General features: G+C 43.2%; 1 protein-coding gene across 11 annotated transcripts in view; it reads right to left on the bottom strand.

Moving 5' to 3' along the window:
• Positions 1 to 19,368, bottom strand: part of LOC108000242 (homeotic protein antennapedia-like) — a 171,540-nt gene that overhangs the window by 52,826 nt on the left and 99,346 nt on the right. For 4 of the 11 annotated variants that reach the window (XM_062086458.1, XM_062086460.1, XM_062086466.1 and 1 more), the window contains one exon: positions 6,243 to 6,296. The exons of 5 other annotated variants lie outside the window; for them this stretch is intronic. The gene's annotated coding sequence lies outside the window, so the exon portion shown is untranslated. Of the gene's footprint in view, positions 1 to 2,698; positions 4,162 to 6,242; positions 6,297 to 17,023; positions 17,044 to 19,368 lie in introns of those variants that run through there. 2 more of the 11 variants (XM_062086470.1, XM_062086459.1) reach the window with 2 other exon arrangements.

Genomic DNA, 19,368 nt, shown 5'->3' with positions numbered 1-19,368 from the left:
GCCAGAATATTAATGAAAAATCGAATAGCTATCTCATTTGTCAACTAATTTGGAATAGTAGACATTTCAAATCGATATTATATCGAGGGAAGATATATTTTTTCTCGAATGACTAGGAAAAACGAATTGGTATTAATGTTCCTTGATGCCTGTCATGAAGGGGGATTCAAAAAAGGAACGTGGGAAGAAGTTGGCCATCCGAGCAATCGCTAAGGCTAATTGTACAAGAGGAATGAAAATCAGCGTGTTGTGTAATTCTTGCATTCAATGGCAGAAAATGAGAAAGAAGCCAGAAACCGATTAACTAGTTTCCGATGAAGTTTCTCGTGAAAATTATCACGGATAACAAAATCACAAAAATTTCGTCGATCATAATGTCCACCTTCTCGTTGATTTATTCTCCAAAATTTAGACTTTCATTGTTAGAAAATTACTGAGATAAAAGAACGACTTCGAAACTTTCAAACACGAGGATTAAAAGATTCAAATAGTTAGACGTACATCACAAATCAAACACGCCAATAACAATTAATCTTTCAGCGACTTCGATATTCTGCTACCCAATGCAATTTATTCTTCTTATTCACTTAACCAAACTTCGTTTATTTTTACAGAGGGCGCGGCTTTCGATTTCATCGGAGCGAACGTATCACCGGAAGTAGCCTGCAGGAAACGAAATGAAAACAAGAACAAAAAAGAGAACAAAATGAAATGTAACACGAATGGAAACAGGAAAGAAGAATTAAAAAAAAAAAAAAAAAAAAAAAATATCAGATAACTTCGTCGAAACGGTCGAACGTTTCATCGATACTGGCGGGAATTTTGATGAATAAGCGGGATTCCGGTAACGAATTTTGGCGGGAGCATTGATCAACCGTTACCGTAGCTATCGTAATGCGACATTCGAAGCGTGTCGCTCGTTGGGGCACGGGCGTTAATTTAAACGTCACGTTATCTGCACGCACGTCGCGCGTTTTATCATAAAACCGTGTTTCCCCAATGCTGCGCCTCCGTACACGCGAATTTCGTGTCGCTTCTTGGCGACGTTCAAGGCCTTCCGCTAACCGCTCACGAATATTTCCCTCCCGGTTGGTAAATTATTCAACGAATGACCTGTTGTACGTAAAACGCGATCGTGCCAACCCCCTTTGTTCTCCCTTTAACTCGAGTGACACGCATTGCTTAGTTTCTCCTATATTTCACGTCGTCCGACTCCCGTTGACCGATTTTAATTTTAATTAACGCAACTTGAACCAATGATCGGTCTACGTTCAGATACTCAATTTCAGATATTCGTAAAATTTTCGAGAAAGAAAATAATTGTTTTTATACCAGAGCCAACCAGACAAACGTGACACGAAAAATATAAAAAGATACTTTTAATATCGATTCTTTCAGACTGAAATATAATTATGAATATTTAAATGTTAATTGAAAATCGATGTGTAATGACACGATACAATTCTCCTTCGAATCTCACGAAATAAAATTACCATTGAACAACAACTTTTCACCGTCGTTTTAACGCAGTTAACGAAAAATTTCCTCTCGAATTCGATACATTATCGCCAGAGAGAGAGAGAGAGTGGAAGGAAAAAGATCGTCAAAATGTAAGAACGTGACGCAGAGGCGTCGAATTTGCGCGGGCAGGATTACACGGTTGAAACCATAAATTCCGTGCGACGGGCCGGGCCAAATTAATTAGTTTCCCGGATGAATCAGAACTGCGAATTATATTTAGCGAGACGCGGCGCGCTCATTGTTGTCGCGAGCATCGAATTCCGGCTTGTTTTCTCCGCAGCAAACAAATGCCCATACGAAAATTCGTTCCACCCTTTTCGAAACCTCGTTTGGGATTCGAGCGACGGACAATCGTGGAATTTCACTTCGCATTTTTCCCCCCCCTACTTATCTCTCGGTCGAGACCACACGCACTGGTCGCGTCCTTTCGTGGATAATTCGTAAAAAAGAAAGAAAAAAAAAAAAAAAGAAAACAGGAAAAGTATCGATTATTGCGAGGATTTTATTACCATCGGTTTTATTACCGACCGTGATCGATATCTCGAGCGAGAACCGGTCCTCCAACCGGTGTTTTTAACGCAGCACGTGACAGCGCGGGGCTCTTACTTTCGCGAATCACGTGAAATCTATGAGATCCAACTCGAGGCGACGACTTCATTATTCGAGGTTTATACAGCGTTCGAGAAAGAGTCGTGAAATTTTTGTCGTTTCCGAGGGATGTCGAGTTATACATGTTGAGAAAAAAATCTAAATTTCTTCGTTGTAATTGTGTTCCTGATGTTCGGTAAATTATAAACGAGTATACAGAGAATCGAGGATTCAGAATTTATGAATCCTTTTTCCAATCCTATTTTCCAAATTCAATTTCGATTCCACTAAATTTCATCGCACTTACGATGCAAATTGAATCTTTCTTACCACCCTCGATTTAACAATCAATCGATTTAAAAAATGAACAAACAGACTATATTCATCCTCGTATCAAGGACGAAAAAGAAAGAAGAAATATTCACGAAAACCTCAAACACACGAGTTCGAAAAATCTTTGAGGAAAAAAGTAACGAAAAAAGGGCCATAAAAAAGAAGAAGAAGAAAAATTCACCATCGAACGTTTCAAGGATATTCGAACACAACAACAACAACAACATTGCAAAGGAAAATAATCAGAGGCGCTCACCTCCGTCGCTTCTTTTTCCGTCGCCTCCGTCGGCGAGGTCTCCTCCTTGTCTCCCCCCTGTGCAAGGGGGTAGCTAGGTTCCCCTGTAGTTTCAGGGCCGTTGCTGCTACGCTGGCCCCGCTCTCGCCTTCTCCCTTGCCTCTTCCCTGCACCGGGGGCCTTCTTGTCGTCCGTGCCCCGGCGCTGGCCTCCGTCGTGGCTGCTTCTTCCCTCCACGCACCGCCACCTCCTCGTCGGCCAGCCCTTCGGCCTTGCTGCTGCTGCTGCTCTCGCCCCTGGTCCCGGCAGACCGCGTGTAAACAGTCACCGAGTCGGCCAGCAACGGCCAGCAACAGAAACGACCCGACACCGTCCACCAAACATGTGTCCTCCTCGGAAACTTACTCTGCTCTGCGAGGCGGGACGAGCATGCGAGTCCAATCACCATCACCCTCACCGTACGAGCCTGTTCGCCACCGTCACCGTTCCACAATATCCGCGAAACAGCGGATACGTATGCTCGCAGCAGCGTTCCTTCTTAAGTTTGTTTTGACGCTCGACCTTGCGCGCGAGGACGACGTTTCGCATCAAAACATCGGGATATAAACACAACACAGGTCGAAGCCGCACAGCCGTCTGCCGATGAAGAACAATAAAAAATAAGCGAGCGATTGCCTTAGCGGTTCATGGATACTTGAGGTTCAATTCGATTGTCATCGATTAATTTCTTCGATTCGATGCAAGTTTCGTAAGAGTCGATCCCCTCTCCTATCGCGTCCCACCAAATCGATCACGAATCCGATCTTCTTTCTTTTAACCGGACTCGTTACGACTCGTTTGGAACAGAAACTATCTTGTCTCCGTTGACTGGATACGAGGAGACGCCGGTTGAATTTTCTCTATCCAATCTCTTAACGGACGCGGATGTAAATCCAAAGAGGAGGAGGAGGAGAAACTGTTTGCGAAAATCGTTCCCTTGGCCAGGTAATATTACACTGGTGTCCGGTTATCCACCGAACTGGCCCTATTATACGATCTCGTCTCTGTTAACTGGACCCGGTTCTCTCCGCGGATCGGATCGTGGCGCGTAGACAGCATCGAACTAGCATCGGACGATCGAACGTTGCAAGCGTAGCAGTATCCTGGTCATCCTCGAGTTGCACGTGCACACTGCTCTCGCGGTGATCACGGTTCGTCACCGTAGGGACGATAGTCGCGGCGGCATCGTCACGATCTACGACTGAGTCGGCCGGCGTCGCTTCGGCCGCGCGTTCCTCGATTTTCATGGAAAACCGCGGGCCTTGGGGACCTTGCGCTGCGCGTGGTATAACTGTACCGAGAGATGCGACCACTCTGGTCCGCGAATTCTGCTTTCGCAGCCTCCGACCGGCGCCGCGACGCGAGGCGCCCTGTGCACATGCGTTAACCCACGCTTCCTCGTCTCGCTCTATCTCTTTCTCCCTCGCTGTCGCGCTCACGCGGCCCTCCCCCCCCGACACCCGCTGTCCGCTCTCTCCGTCTATCGTGTGTCAGCTCCTCTACGCCCCCGTGATCCAACACGACGACGGTGGTTGCGTATATCCCTCCCTCTCCCCGCGCAACCTTTTCTTTGTCCTCGTCTCGCTCTCTTTCCATGCTTAGTTCCTCTCCTTCTCGCTCGTCCGCACTTTCTCTCGTTTTTGGTCTTCTTATACGTTATTTCAGGTTTATTGGAGACGTTCTATCTGCTCTTCTCCTCCTCGAGGGTGTTGGCTTGGGAAGGGGGAGGGGGAGAGTCACTGTCACGGTGTTTCTTTCCGCGTCGACAAGGGGAGGCGGCTCGATAGCATTTGATCGCCCGTATTGGACCAGCGAACCCGTATTTCGATGAAAATAAAATTGGTGGAGTCGATGAAGGACAGTGAAAAAAATGGATGGATGTCGTCTACGAGAGGATGGGCAAAAGTTTGGAATTAATTTTTCGAATTTTGTACAGCTTTTTTTAGATTGAGGAGTTTCTCTTTTTTATTTATTTTTGTATCTTTTTTTGTTAATTCCATGGATTTTGCAACGAGAGAATTTTTTAGCGGGAGTTGCGCTTTAATTTGAGGATATAAATGTACAGAGTTTGAAACTCTCACGTGTGCGTTTGTCGTTGAACATGCCAAGATTTCAGGAATTTTTTCGATTTTTATTTTTCTTTTTTTTTTTTACGTGGTTGACGTATGTTTTCCTGCGATACGTTTTCGTATGCAAAACGGGGCCGCCGATCGAATACGTTCGAGGGAGCTCGCGGTTGAAACGCGAAGGTTAATCGATTAATTTATTTCGATTCGCGACCGATATTTCGCCAGTATCAATTCCATCTTTCATTCGCTTTATCCGCTATAGACATTATCTCCTGCCATACAATTCATATCGTAAAAATAGAAAACACGAACTTCAAGTTAAAACCAATTGCTATTAATAATTTTTTTACTTTTGCGTTTTTGCTTAGAATCAATATCGATTTCGGAATCTTTGGATAATTTTTCCCATTGCACGGTGCTTCAGAATCATTATTTTACTTTTACTTCGAACATATATTTAATATAAATGAAAACTATAAACAATATAAAACTTCTATCTTTTCTATCTTTTTATCTTTCTTCAAAAACCTTGCAACCACTCAGCTTCGTAAAATTATCCCGTTTCCGTAACATTGCGAAACGAACGAGCACGAAGATAGCCGACGAAATACGAATGGAATGATTCGAACGATTCGAAGTTGAAAGTCGGCGCGTCGGTAAGTGACGAGTGATCGGCTCGTGCGATGCACCACGTGCCACGAAGAGAGGTGTACGCGAATCGAATTGAATGCGAGTCTCTCGAACCTCGGCGGGACGTGCACGGCCTACGAGCGGCAAAGGTTGTGCGGAAAATCGCAGAAAATCCGTATTCGTCCATACCATGTACTAACTCGTCGACGGATACGGCCGTCAATCTTTTCACCGACCATCGTGAAGTTATCGAACAACTATCGTCGTATCGTACGTAAAAACAACGTGGATACAGTTGTGGAACACACATTTTGCAAAAAATGCATTTTCTCACACTCAAAATAAACACTATCGCAAAACGAACGTTACGGATGTACGGGATTCTTTAATCCGAGTCACAGTATGAAATTTAGGTTAGATCAGATTATAGACACTATTTTCCAGGCTAAATCCATGTCACGAAATTTTAAATTGCAAAACACTTGTATTTAAATAATACACTTACGTTTATCACGATATATTACATGTAATATCTAATACTTCTTAATAGGATTGGATTGGAAGCAGATGAAATTCTTGTAATAAGATTCTTAATAACCTAACCAATAAAACGCATCATTGCATATGCCAGGCGATCGAAATATACACATAGTGTAAAATTATGTCGTAAAATACGATTCGTTTCCTCGACAAACATTGTTGGCACAACGATAGACGTCAAAATTCCCACGTGCCAAGGCGTTTCTAATTACGACAAACAAGATGTACAACTACGCATCGTGTATATCACTCTCAAATATATCGCTCAACGGAGAATCAACACTTACCGGCAGCGGCGTGAACGACGCGCATGCGTAGGAGAAACATCAAAGCGCTCTTACCTGCAACAGTTAGAAGAAAGATTTTGATTAATTAGCGGCAAGTAATACCCGGCCAGTTAAATTAATTAGCACAAAGATATCACGAGATAAGGTGTACACGCGGTACACGGTATTAAAGAATGCGTCACGTTATAAATATTAATCGATATGTGCGCTGGCCATAGCGCGTTCGACGAAATTTCAACGGTTATTATCGCGTATACTTGTGATTACATCACGTATTGCGACTGTTAATTACTTGCTTTAACAGTAAAAAAATTAATCTTATCTCTTTCCTTTGAGCACAGTCTTCCGTTAATTGATCGTGAAATACGTAACTCTCCAACACCGGCTCTGAAAGTGTAAAGCGTAGGTATACTTTGGCAAGACTAATTGAAAAATGTAAATACCTTTCTAGCGATCCGACAGGCTCGAGATTAGGTTATGTTTTTTCGTCGTGAGAAGCGAATAAAGCCATGAAACTGATATCTTGTGCTTTTTCTATGTTACTAGAATTCATAATAATTTGATGATACATTATTCAATAGCGAGATAAACCCTTATGCAATCGAATTAACTTCTTCTCTTATATTCCCTCTTAACGAGCACAATTTTATTAGAATAATACGAATTATATTAATTTTTAAAATTTAAACGTATATTGCAAAATTCCGTTCGATACATCTCGCGTGTCAAAATTAAAATCGTTGCCTATAAAATGGACCGCTTTCGTCAAATTTAACACCTTCTTTCGTTTCCTCTTCCTAAAAAAAAAAAAAAAAAAAATGAAGCTCATTCGGCCACGTGATTGACTGAAGCAAATTAGGGAACGATCACTTTTAATTAGCCAGTTCAAAATGTTTCAACGGTCGCAAGTTAATACGGCTAATAAATAAACCCGTGCGCGAGAAGAAGCGTATTTAGCCGGTGCTAACGCGACGGCGGCCACGCTATTTCCGGCCTGGTCGGCCCGAGATGAGCGCGCGAAGATTTAAAGGGTGGGCCGAAAGCGCTAAATTTTCGACGATGCGTAATCGTGGCGCGGATCGCGAGAAATTAACGGGACGCTAATAAGTTGCTAGGTGGCGTCGCTGAATCGTTCGTACCGCCTTCCGAACGGAAGTTCCTATACGGTGTGCACGGCCGCGATCCGCAACGAGGGACCAAGGAACGAGAGAGAGAAAGACGAGTAGAGAGGCATCAGACAACGGGCAACGGCCGTGAAACAAAGCAGAAGCCGCTGCCCGTGTAATTGGACTCGCTGGGAGGACGACGATGCTCCCTTTAAGAAACTGCCAGACTGCCGCGATTCCCTTCTCTTTTTCAACCGCTAATCCAGACTTTTAATCGCTGCTCTCCAACCACTCGTCCTCTGAGGGATGTCGTCTTACTAAATGTTTCGGCTCGATGCCCGAGGAATGTTGATTTCTTGGGATTACGGCAAGGAATAGGTTGTTGTGCGGGTAGCTATGTACTATCTATGGTACGTATCTATCTGGTATAATTGTAAATACCAATTAATTAATAAAAACAAGATAAAAAGAATCATAATAATAAATATTGAGCTTTATCTTGCATATTTTGCTCGCTACCCAATTTATTTAAATTCTATCTTTTCTTCCATCGGGGGCAGTATAAAAATAAGACAGTATCAGATCGCTCATTGGAACGAGCAACTTACTACCTTCTACGATGAATATGAAATAAAGTGCTACTCGACGAGTAACTCGATAAATAAACTTGTACCAGCTCGACAACGACAGCGGAGAGAGATTACCGTCGGCGCAAATGGCGTCGGTAGCCCGGTGACCGTCAAAACGGCAGCTGACTGTTCATTCGTCGAGTTATCCGACGATTGTACGGTGATAGAGAGGCAGATGGATGAAAGGAGGAAGGGAGAAGGAGAGAAAGAAGGTGAACAGGGCAACGAGCTTGGCCAGTTCGACGACGAGGACTCGCAGACACGCACCGAACCGGACCCCTCCGGCAATCAGTGACCTCTTCCTCCTACTTCTTCGGTGGTCGTATCTCACGGATCGTAGGTTCGGTAGTGGTCCGCAAATGGTCGACAGTTGCGTGAGCGTGTGCCGCCACCATCACTACGTGACCCAGTTCGCTGATGAACCGCGTGATATCCGCGTGGACCACTCCTAGCCTTTCGAGGAGACCGAAACCTCGCTTTTTCCGACGACTTTACAACGATCGTCGAACGTTGATTTCCTTTTTCGAACGAGCGAATGATTTATTTCCACCTTTTTAGACTCCTCGACGCTTCCCCTGACTCGAGACATACGTACTCTCAAGGCGGAACGATTGTAATTTTAGGTAGCTAAAAATGGTGTCCAAGATTCATTTCTCTTTGTTCGAGCTAAACAATAAAACCTCGCCTTTTGAAACAACAAACGAATACCCGAATAACCCATTGTGAAAAAATGTGAAGGGAATATCCCTCTCCTTGATCGTGCAACGTACCATATAATCTTGTTCGTAAGTAGATATGACACTTTCGATATAATACGCGTGCCTATTTGTAACGTATATGGCTCGAGACTCATCCCCACTACTGAAAACGACATTAAACGCTCGGCCTCTCAGTCCTTCTTTCTCTTTCTCATTACCTGTCTTCGTCTACGTTCATCGTTATCGCGAGAATAAAGTCTCAAATTTCACGTCCCTAATAGCTGAACGCTCGTCGGTTTCAAACTACGAGCTCGCAACGGACAAACACGAATATCGAAAATAACCAATCGGATTCGCGCGTTCCCCCCTTCTTTCTCTATACGTATATACCAAGGCCTCGGATCCAGAATACGAACCACCGTATCCCACCCATACCCCAAGAATAGAATATACCCCGAGTACAGAGAACCGACACCGGTCACATCCTGGAATCGAACGAACCTACACCATAGAGGCTGGACACGGTCTGTCGGTTGTGGAAGCCGGAAGACCGAGCCCACCGTGAAACGCTGCGGAATATCGCGAAAGACAACCGGTGGAGAGAGGCTTGTTTCCCCGTGGCTGATCGTGGACGTCTCGCGAGCCGTAGTTAGACGTTCGAGGGAAGGGAGGGTTAGGGGGGAGAAATTCAACCCCGACAGAGGCGAACTCTCTGCGGGAGTAGCCGGAGAGAAGTTTGGGCCGGAGAGCGTGACGGGGGTGGAACGAAGGGTGGCATGCCACGAACGGAACGACGCTGAAGGAGGAGCGGAACGCGCGAGTAAGGGAGAGAGAGAGAGAGAGGAGAGGGGCAGGGTGGCGGCTAAGGGGCGGCGAGGGGATGAGCCAGAGTTGGAGCGATGGCAGAGTATTGATTTAGTGGGTTTCACCATCTCCTTCTATTTGTCTCTCTCGTTCTACATCTCCGCGTCTCCGGCGTCTCTGCACGAGCTGCGAGGGGGCGCGCATCGGCTTCTTTCTCTCTCGCATAGCGTTTCACAGGGCTTCGATTTCTTGCCTTTCGGAGGCTACAACCCGTGAGCACTCGCAAGGATTTTTTTCTTTCTTTTTTTTTTTATGTACATTTTTCTTGTCGCTTCGGAGGAAAACCGAACGTTTTACCGAATGGAAATTGCTCGGATTGAGAGACGAAATACGTATGTGTATGTGCGTGCGTGTGTGTGTGTTTCTCTCGGACTCGGACTTTTTTTTAAGAGGATTGGTTTTCTGCTCGTTTCTCTTCTGCGAGTTTTAGGCGAAGGAGGAGATACGAGATTGAATGGTCGATGTTGTTGGATGAATATTTAAAACGTAACGGTTGAAGAGAGATTAGATGAATATTAGTCGAAGGATATGATCTTCCTTTGCGTGTAAGTATTTTTAATATACATTTTAATTTCTATAATCATTATTTCAGTACTAATTTCGTATTCGGTATTAATACATAGTAAAATTCGATAATACAGATGATATTTCTCAGAGGAAAGAAGAATGAAATACAGCTTACGTATGCACGTAATTCTCTATGTGTCGAGCATCTGTGCGATCGTCTTCGCGGATCTTCGAGTCCCTTCCGCGTTTCCGCTTTCAGCACACGTAGTCGAACAACGTTCTTCGCTTTGACTCTCTTTCGTCGTGAATAAAATAGAAGCCGAGGATTTCCGTGTTGACATCTCTGCCGATCGTCTCCCGTTCGATCGAACGAAATCATCCATTTTCTCGATTCTTTTCGAAAATTTATTTAAATCAAAAAAACTCGAAAAACGGTTCAACAAGGATGGACAAATTTTTCTAAAAGAATATAAATTCTTAGGAAAAATCGCCTCGGTAAAATAATCGTTTCACGCGACGAGCATCGGAATCGCAAGGTTGTCTTAACGCGAAACTTCTTTAGCGGCAAATATTGGTTCAGTCATTGACAAATATCCAGCCAGTTTGTTCAGGTGAACCGATCGGCACTGTCGTCGACAGACGTGGAACGAGGCTACGAGCGACGGATCGATCGGAATACATGCCGGTCGGAAACGCGTGGCAATTTCATTGAATTTGAACAATTATCGCGGCAACGCTCCCGCCGGATCTTCCACGCGTTCCTCCCGCTTCCGGTCTGTCTGAAATTTTACTTTCGTTTCGACGGTGATGCTTTATTTCATCGTATAGAATAACAAAACAAATAAAAAAACGAAACTATTCATAGAAATAATCATCGTTACATCGTGGTTAAAAAAGAACTGGATCTTTTTTAAAATTAAAATTAAAATTCGTGATTTTATATATCGTAAATTATCGTTACAACATACAAGTTTTCTACAAACGAAATTCGATCAAGAATATTTTTCTTCGAAGATTTTTATAAGAAGAATGGGAAAAACTTTCGAGGAAAGGTATAAATTTTGCGATAAAAGAGAGATGTTTCACGCGTTCGACAATGATTAGGAAAGGAAGTTCGATCGGACGAAGAGACACCGAGAAAGGTGGTAGACGCATAGCGCACAGGCCGCGTGGCATCATAAAACTGAATCGTCGACAGCTTAATTACCGTCGTCCCCGATTAACAGCGCAATTAATAATCCGATAGTCGCGGTGGTTCGAATCAATTAAACCTCTCGGCATCGGGACACGAGGGAGGGGCGGAAATCGAGTGACAGGGACCACCCTTGCATCCATATTTGAGATTGCGAATTGCAAAAGAAAAAAAGGGAATAACACGAGCAAAGAAAGTTACTCGAATTGTATGGAAATTTATTACGTATTACGATAAATTGAATTTGTACATTACGTTTTACAAATTGCAAAAAAAGGAAAGTAATTTGATATAAAATGTAGAAAAAAGTCGAGTAAACAATGAAGAAAGCACTCGAAAATATGGATTGGATGCAAAATATTTCATTCGATGAACGTCGCATAAGAAAAATTAATACATCGAGGACATAAACGAACATACACGCATTAAAAGAATCTTATATAAGAAGAGATCCAAGTAGCAGATTGCACATCACAAGTTAATTCTTCTAATCCTTAAATGCTTTCGTTACTGCAAGTAGGTGGCACGCGTCGAATGAAACAAGTGAAAGAAGAAACGCGGATAAATCCCTTTATAATCGCGCGGCGATCTAATTAATAATCCTTCGACTATAACAACGCGTAACTGCTTAGGTTACACGAGGAGGGAAACCGAGAGATACTATCTCTATATAGTTAAGAGGTGTTTACAAGTTCGGGCAGGGAATCTGTGGGTAAGTGGTAGAGAAGATGGCAGTAAATATTCCTTCCTCGGGTGCCGTGCTCGCTCTCCTCCGCCATATCCCCCACTCCGCCGCGTTTTCCTCGGTTTCCTGCCCTCGTCCTCAACCCACCTCGTCCATACTCCCCCTCCCCTCCCGCCGTTTGGCCCACGAGCTAACCGAGCCACTCTTCGCGTCGCGGAATTCCAATTTACCCTGTTCGAGGGACTCTTCCGCTTCGATCGAGTCGTGCAGAGCGCGCCTCAAAACGAAAACATTCAATTCGACGCCATCCCCGCTTCTTCCCGCCATTACTCTTCCTCTTCTATCCGCGATTAAACTTCCAACTACCCCCCCTCTGAAAGGGTGTCACCCTTGTTACTTTCCTAGACAATTTGTTGAATTTATTTTTTTCTTTTCCTTTTTTTTTCTTCCTGTGATATTTAAGTAGAATTATCTCGAGGAAATAAATATTTTAAAATGGAAAGAGCATCGAGAATGGTGATGTATGAATGATACATGTACGATTATTATTCTTGTAATTGATATATACGTTATTTATACGTTTAGTAACATTGTTACGTTGTTATTATTAATACAGCACGTTACGTTACATTGATATGAATTGGAGAATAGTATTTGAGTGAATAAACGGAAGATTAGATTGTAATAATTAATAATCATATAGTTAATCGAGAAATGGAAATGAAGCAAATTTAACTATTAACGTAAGGCAATTATACTTTTATTATTTTAATAATTTCGTATATTTTTATATTTATTGCGATAAAAAATATATTATGATAGCAGGATTTTCGAAATAAATACAAAAATTTCAACGTTCGTATTAAATCTGTTGGCAATTTTTCCAAAGAGTAACATAATGGAATTTCGTCCAGATCGTTTCTGTTACTCGGCGTTCTGGTCAGGGTCCTCCGTCCCTTTTCCAATCAAAGTTCCTTCCGTGTCACGGAATTTCAATTTACCCTCGTCTCGTGTTTCTATCCCCGTCTCGCATTCGCGATCGATCGTTCTGAAGGAAAACATTCGATTGATTGCGTTCTCCCTTTGATTCTTCTCCTCGTTTCTCTGACCCTCCGGGGTTACAGAGAAGGGAAACAACCACTAAATTGCGTCCAGAAACACACCGCCCATTACTACGAGACTACTTTTGCCATTTATTTTCCACCGTGAATGGCCTCACGATGCAATGTGATTTGAAAAAATTTTTTTTCTTCTAGTAACATTTTCTCTCGTCGTTATTATTATTATAATTATTATTATCCCCTTTTACCGTATATTTTTCTGTAAAATATAATTTATATTTAACACAATACCTCGAGCAAAATAAAATGCGAATTGCTAATTATTTTAAAAAATCTTTCTTCAACGTTATCACGATGAATAGACACAATTGGGCGTAATAAATCTCCTAGACACGATTAATAATATCGATCTCGTAATAAAAAGAACGAGAGGAAACCTGTTCGAAGAGTTTGGAAACGCGCAGCTCTGAGGAGCGGAGAGCAGCTGTTGTGACGGGTGTCCTCCCGAAACAGCTTCCCAATCTCTCTCTCTCTCTCTCTGCCCGCTTTCTGTCGAAAGATCCGAACGAAACTTCTAGACGCCATTTCTCAAAATCACGAACGATTATTCGATAAACAAATTCGTCAAGTGTATATATATATATATATATTCGTATCCAAACTAAAATTTTTCAAATTCAAACCTTTCCCCCCATATATATTTACACATACATAAATAATTTCAGTAGTAACAAGATAATCGTGCCGAATTTTTATCCATCCTGCGACGACACCGCTAGCGCCGCGCCGCGGCTACTTGAAAAATTACTCGATTCGTTCGTTGCCTCGCTCGCAGCTCGATTAAATCTTCGACTCGCTGGAAATTATCCGATCGTCACGGAAGCGTTAATAAATAAAATCCCAGGCTGAAAGAGTTTAACGAAAAACGCCCGAGTCTATGAAAAAGGAAAAACGCTGGGAGGGTGGTATCTTTCCGCTGGAAATGGAAAAAGAAAGGGGGACGGAGAGAGGAGAGCGTGGTGGTGGTGGTGCAGGAGCGGCCGGAGAGATGGAGGGGGGAAGCGTTGCTGACGGCAGGCTCGGCCGATACGAGCGGAAGGAGAGGGCCGGGCGGCGGTGGTGAGGGGGTGCGGACAGGGAGGAAAGGACGGAGCTACCGCGTGGACTGGAAATGAAAGAGCCCAACCCCGAACGGGGCGATAATTCATTCGTGAACCGAACGAGGCAGCTGAATCCGGCGTTGCACACGTGCACGATTTCGTAGAATGGGCGGCGCGTTTTACGTGGAAACTCGCGGCCTCGACGTGTTTCGATAACCTACCCTCCCTCCCCTTATCCTTCATCCTCCTTTTCCTTCCCGAAATTGTCCGTCTATCCGTCATTTGGAAAAATCTTCCTCTCACTTCCTCTTCTCCTTCCACGTCAATTGATAGAAGAATTGGGAGAATTTTTAAAAAAGCTACGCGATGCTAAAACCTCCAATCACGAGATTCTTCGTATTAACAAGCGGAACGGAGATGGAACGGAGGAGGAACGATCCATGGATTCGGTTTTCTCTTTTCCCGAGAAGAGATTTTGGCCCGAAAGTTTGCGGGCAAAAGTGAAACTCAGTCGAGTCGAGCTCGCCTCGCTTATTGTGCTTTTCCAGCGAGAAACTTAGGGACGTGGAATGCCTTCACGCGACGACCCCTCCTCCTCCTCGCCAACTTTCACCCGCCATAAAAATATAAAAGCGCCGACGGGCCGCGCGCTTGCTTGCGTGAAACCGTAACGACGTAGGAGACCCGGCTCCCGCCGGAAAACCTTCGACAATGAACTTCTTCCCGCTTTCTCTACCCCCTGTTTTCGAATAAGATTCCGGCCCAGATTACGGAACCGGCGGAACAATTTCATTTTCCGTCGCTGTGAGGATTTCTCGAAGCCAGGACGAGGAGAAATTTTCGAATTTGCTTCTGTGTCGAATAATAAATTATGGTTGTTCTAATTTCGAAAGGGGGTGTAAATTAAACAGTAGCCTTTTTTATAAAAACAAGGAAAAACTTTAAGAAAAGGAATTCTGAAGAGGAAAGATTTTGCGACAGAGTGTACCGAAAGAACCCACCCCTTGGAGAAGGCAGAAGAAGAGAAGAAAAGGGAGAAGCCGGGGAAAGGGCGGGCAGTGAGCGTGAAACGAAAAGGGAGATTTAGATGTCATCCCCTGACGTGCCACCTTCCTTTCATCCCCACCACCTCTGTAGGTCAGAAACTTTCCCACCCACCGACAGTTCCCAACTGCTCCTCCATGATGATGGACAAAAATGTCGACCGCTCGTCGTTCGGGAAAGAAACTCATCAAAGCTGAACAAACTGCTTTTTTCCCCTCCCGTAGGAAGACACAGGTCTGTCGAAAAGGAAGACGTCTATTTTCAACTTCCATTAACCTAACTCAATTTCTTAATTTCTATGGATTCACTTTCGAGAAGGAGAATTTTTATCGAACATATCCGATTAATATTTCATACAAACTTGTTAAAATCTCAGGGAAAGAGCAAAAATATCTTTGCTCGTGCGATCAAGATCGGAAGTAAAAAAAATAAAAAAAAAAAAAGGAAGAATCGAAGCGGAGGCACGCGCCCGTTAAAAATACCAGGCTTGTCCAGGAGAGAAGCGACGTCAGCGACAAGATGAATGCTAGGTTTCCCCGTGGGAAGGGTGGATTTTATTTATCGGTCGATAAATCATTATAATTTTCTTAGTAGGCCGCGAAAAAATGTTAACGGGCGCGCACGCAACCAGGTTAGAGAGAGTCTGTTTCTTCGTGAGGGGAAACCCTAAATTTTCTACGGAACCGGGATTAGCTCGACCAATCAGACGAAACATTGGAAGGGCGGGCTTAATTAAAATCCTGTTCGTAGGAAGGCTATCAAGGCCCGCGTTGGAGAATGCCGCGAGATGTAAGAATAGAAACGTTAAGAGGTTTCCCTGCCGATGGTATATTTCTGAGCAGTCGGATTAACGAAGGAAGGAGAGGAGGTTGGTTCCACGAGGAAGTACGATCGTAACATCCTACCTCTATTTATATGGTAATTTATTCGATATAGCCGCTCGCGCGACCACCGTCGGATAATTACCGATAATTTCGATGAATTTTAGAACTAACGCTTTGCATTTGCGTATGCAAATTTTTCATGTTGAAATGCGACGCGTTTGAAAGATTATGTTAAATAAGTCATTCGCCAATCGTATATTACATATATTAAAATATTAAAATTAGAAAACGATTATATAATGCAACGAGTTAGTAAAATTTAATCAATATACGAAAAATAAAATGTAAAATTTGTAGACAAAAAAAACGTTTTGAAATTCTAGAGACGCTCAAGGGATTGAAATAGGAATGAAAGAAAAAATTGACAGTTGTTTGACAATTATATCCGGAATATCAATAGTGTTTAAGGAGAAAGAAATATAAATTCGAGAAAAGAATATCGATTTATTCCCGCGAAATGTTTTTAACGACTCGAATAATAAATTGATTGGATTGGTAGAATGATCGAAGACGCGTGTTCGGGAATGGACACGAGTATATTTTCGGATTTTGTGGCATAGAAAATTCGCACGGGGGGGTTTAAACGACTGCGGGGCTATCGAATTTGCATACCGTTTGTTATTCAAATGCCCGCGATTCACTCTTCTGATTCTCAATGAGGGAAACGCACAAGTATCGCAACAGGGCGATGACGTATCCGTTTAATAAATTATCGTTCTTCATAGGAGGCACTCGATTGTCTTTCTAAACACGCGTCTGATGTACGAGCAAGACGATCGACGAATGCAAATACGTCTGATCGAGTTGGCTCTGTCCGATTTGTTCTTCTCCCTTTCTAAATATTAATTTTACATGAGTCGATAAAAAGATTAAAAAAAAAAAAAAGAAAGAGATAAATTTGTCAATTTCGATTCGACGGATATAAATCTTGGAATGAAACGGAAAAAAAAAAAAGAAAAAAGAACACTGATTTAATTTTGATCACGGAAAAAAAAAGAGAAAATAAAGTACCTTAAATAATGGTTTCTGCAAAGGCCGTACAATGTTCCGAACAGTTGTTGTCAGGGTTAAGGGGTTACTGGTCAGTGCGTCGATACAAGATCGTCTTAAGTGGATCTATAAATTTATCCTGGCCGAACATCGAGCCTATATTTACTCTATTATGCAGGCTCGTTTTTATAAGCCGTTTACGTTTAACAGCAAATAATCGTTTAGATGCCGCGCCATGATATGGCCCATAAATCTTGCAACAGCATGGCGTTCAGCTTGTGTTATGATGGTGCGGGACACGCGCAGGTCAGTACCGCCTTCATTTTGCGCGGGCCACTGAAGGTGGCAGCACGGAAACAGCTGGTGTGTCTCGTAGTGGCGACCTCGAATCACACGCGGCACGCCATCTCTCGAGCTTTTCCGGAACATCCGTTTCCTCGTGGTTCCTGCCGAATTCGATAGGTGGCCAAACTTCGTGTTGGCGGGAACTTCTCCGGAAAACTTCGGGAAGGTCCGGTGGCACGTGTGCCAATAAAAATCATTGGACGATCGTTTTCGCCGATAAGTGACCAGATAAAAGAGTCGAGAATAGCATCGATTCAATTTGCATAATGGACGTGGCAGCGACGAAATCACGATTACGGGGAAAAATGGTTAACGTAATACGATCGTTCTCGATAACCGGTTCCTTTTTGGATCGCATCGGAAATCGAACAGATGCCCGGACCGAATATATCGGATCTTTTTTTCGAGCAATTATCTCGGATAGTTGTCACTTAATCCGATATCGATGCCTCAATATTCATGTATGCAAATAACTATCCGCAACCGAGGATTTCTACCGGCAACGATATTCGTTATTTACATCGAATATCGGACAAATTGTGCATACGTTTAGTACGAGATGCTAATTAAAGTTATACTCGCCGAACGATTCGGAGAGGAATTTACAACGTACGGAGTTTTTCGCGAATGCCTTTATACCGATTTCGAAATTCTCTCGTTTCAAACTTTCTCGTCTCTTTCTGTCTCTCTCCCTATTGCCTTTACCGCATATCGTTTCTGACTTTTAAAATATCACAATAACTTAATTTGTATTACAATTCTTTTCACAAAAAAAAAACGCATTCGTGAAATTCCTCGCGCGATAAATCAACAATAAATCCCAGATGCTATACCATCGGTACGTACAACATCTTGACGCGAATAGAAAGCTCGAAAAGACGCAAATCGTTCTTGTTCGTTGCGTGCACAATGTCGCGTATAATACGCCATGAAACAACGGGCGGTCTTGCCGTCTTTTCCGATTTGTTCGGAAAGGCGTGTGGCACGAGTATGGCGCTGCCTACCGATTATGCGCACGCGCACTTTTTTCCCCGCCGGTAACAACCGTTTCCTGATTATTAACATTTTCACTACCACGTTTTCCCACACTGTAATATACAACAACACTGTTTTTCAAGAACTCCCTCGAGTATCCTTGTTAGGAGAGTGCTCGTACAGATAGGTTAACGTACATAGTCCGCGGGCGGTCCTGTCGCCTTTTCAACGATCGTATTTGTCCGTCGAATGGCGCGTGGCGCTGCTTATCAATCAACTCGGTTAACCCACTGTTTGTTTGCACGTTCGTTACGTCGTTCCACTGCAATACCAATCAGGGCCACACCATTGGCAAAGCCAAATCGTTCCACCGGTATACATTTGGGTGGTCTACACCTTTGGCGAACCAGCGAGGTGTTAAAGTATATTATTAAAGAACGGTTTCGGAATAGAGTGCGCGTGAAGGAACGCACGGTTTCGCGTCAAGGAGCCTCTCTAACCTTTCCTACACGCTGCACAAAATGTCGGACATTGATTGAATAACGATTAGACGATCGGTCGCGCGTTGAATAACTTGTCCAGGCATTCAAACGACGAATTAAATCGCTGACCAATTTTTGATCGTATCTCGACGTGCAAGGTGATGTTTTCTAATTTGTTCCCTATTAAATTGCCACCTATACTGTTATTTCCTTTTTTCTTATTATTTTTTTTTTTTTTTTTTTAAGTTAGAAAGACGAGAAAAAATTGAGATTTTTTTTTCGAACGAGGAAACAAATCAACTTTGAAATATGTTTAAGGCACGGATACGCATGATTGAGAGTATTGGTAAGCTTAATCCGGAATAAATGCTATAGGCAATTCAGCGAGAAGCACGATCAGTCGACTATAAAATGAGATGATAAATGATAGGCCAAGGTAGAGTATCCGAGTCAAGTTCGACAGGTAGTAATACTCCTCGTGGATGCAGTAACTCACAGGTGTCGGAGCGGGAGGAAATTGTGACGTGACGACAAAAAAGAATGGCACGAATATAGAGGCGAAAG

This window comes from Apis cerana, linkage group LG16, assembly GCF_029169275.1.
Source record: "Apis cerana isolate GH-2021 linkage group LG16, AcerK_1.0, whole genome shotgun sequence".
NCBI classification, from domain to species: domain Eukaryota; kingdom Metazoa; phylum Arthropoda; class Insecta; order Hymenoptera; family Apidae; genus Apis; species Apis cerana.
The sequence above is the reverse complement of the archived record's forward strand: the minus strand, read 5'-3'. Positions and strand labels throughout refer to the sequence as shown.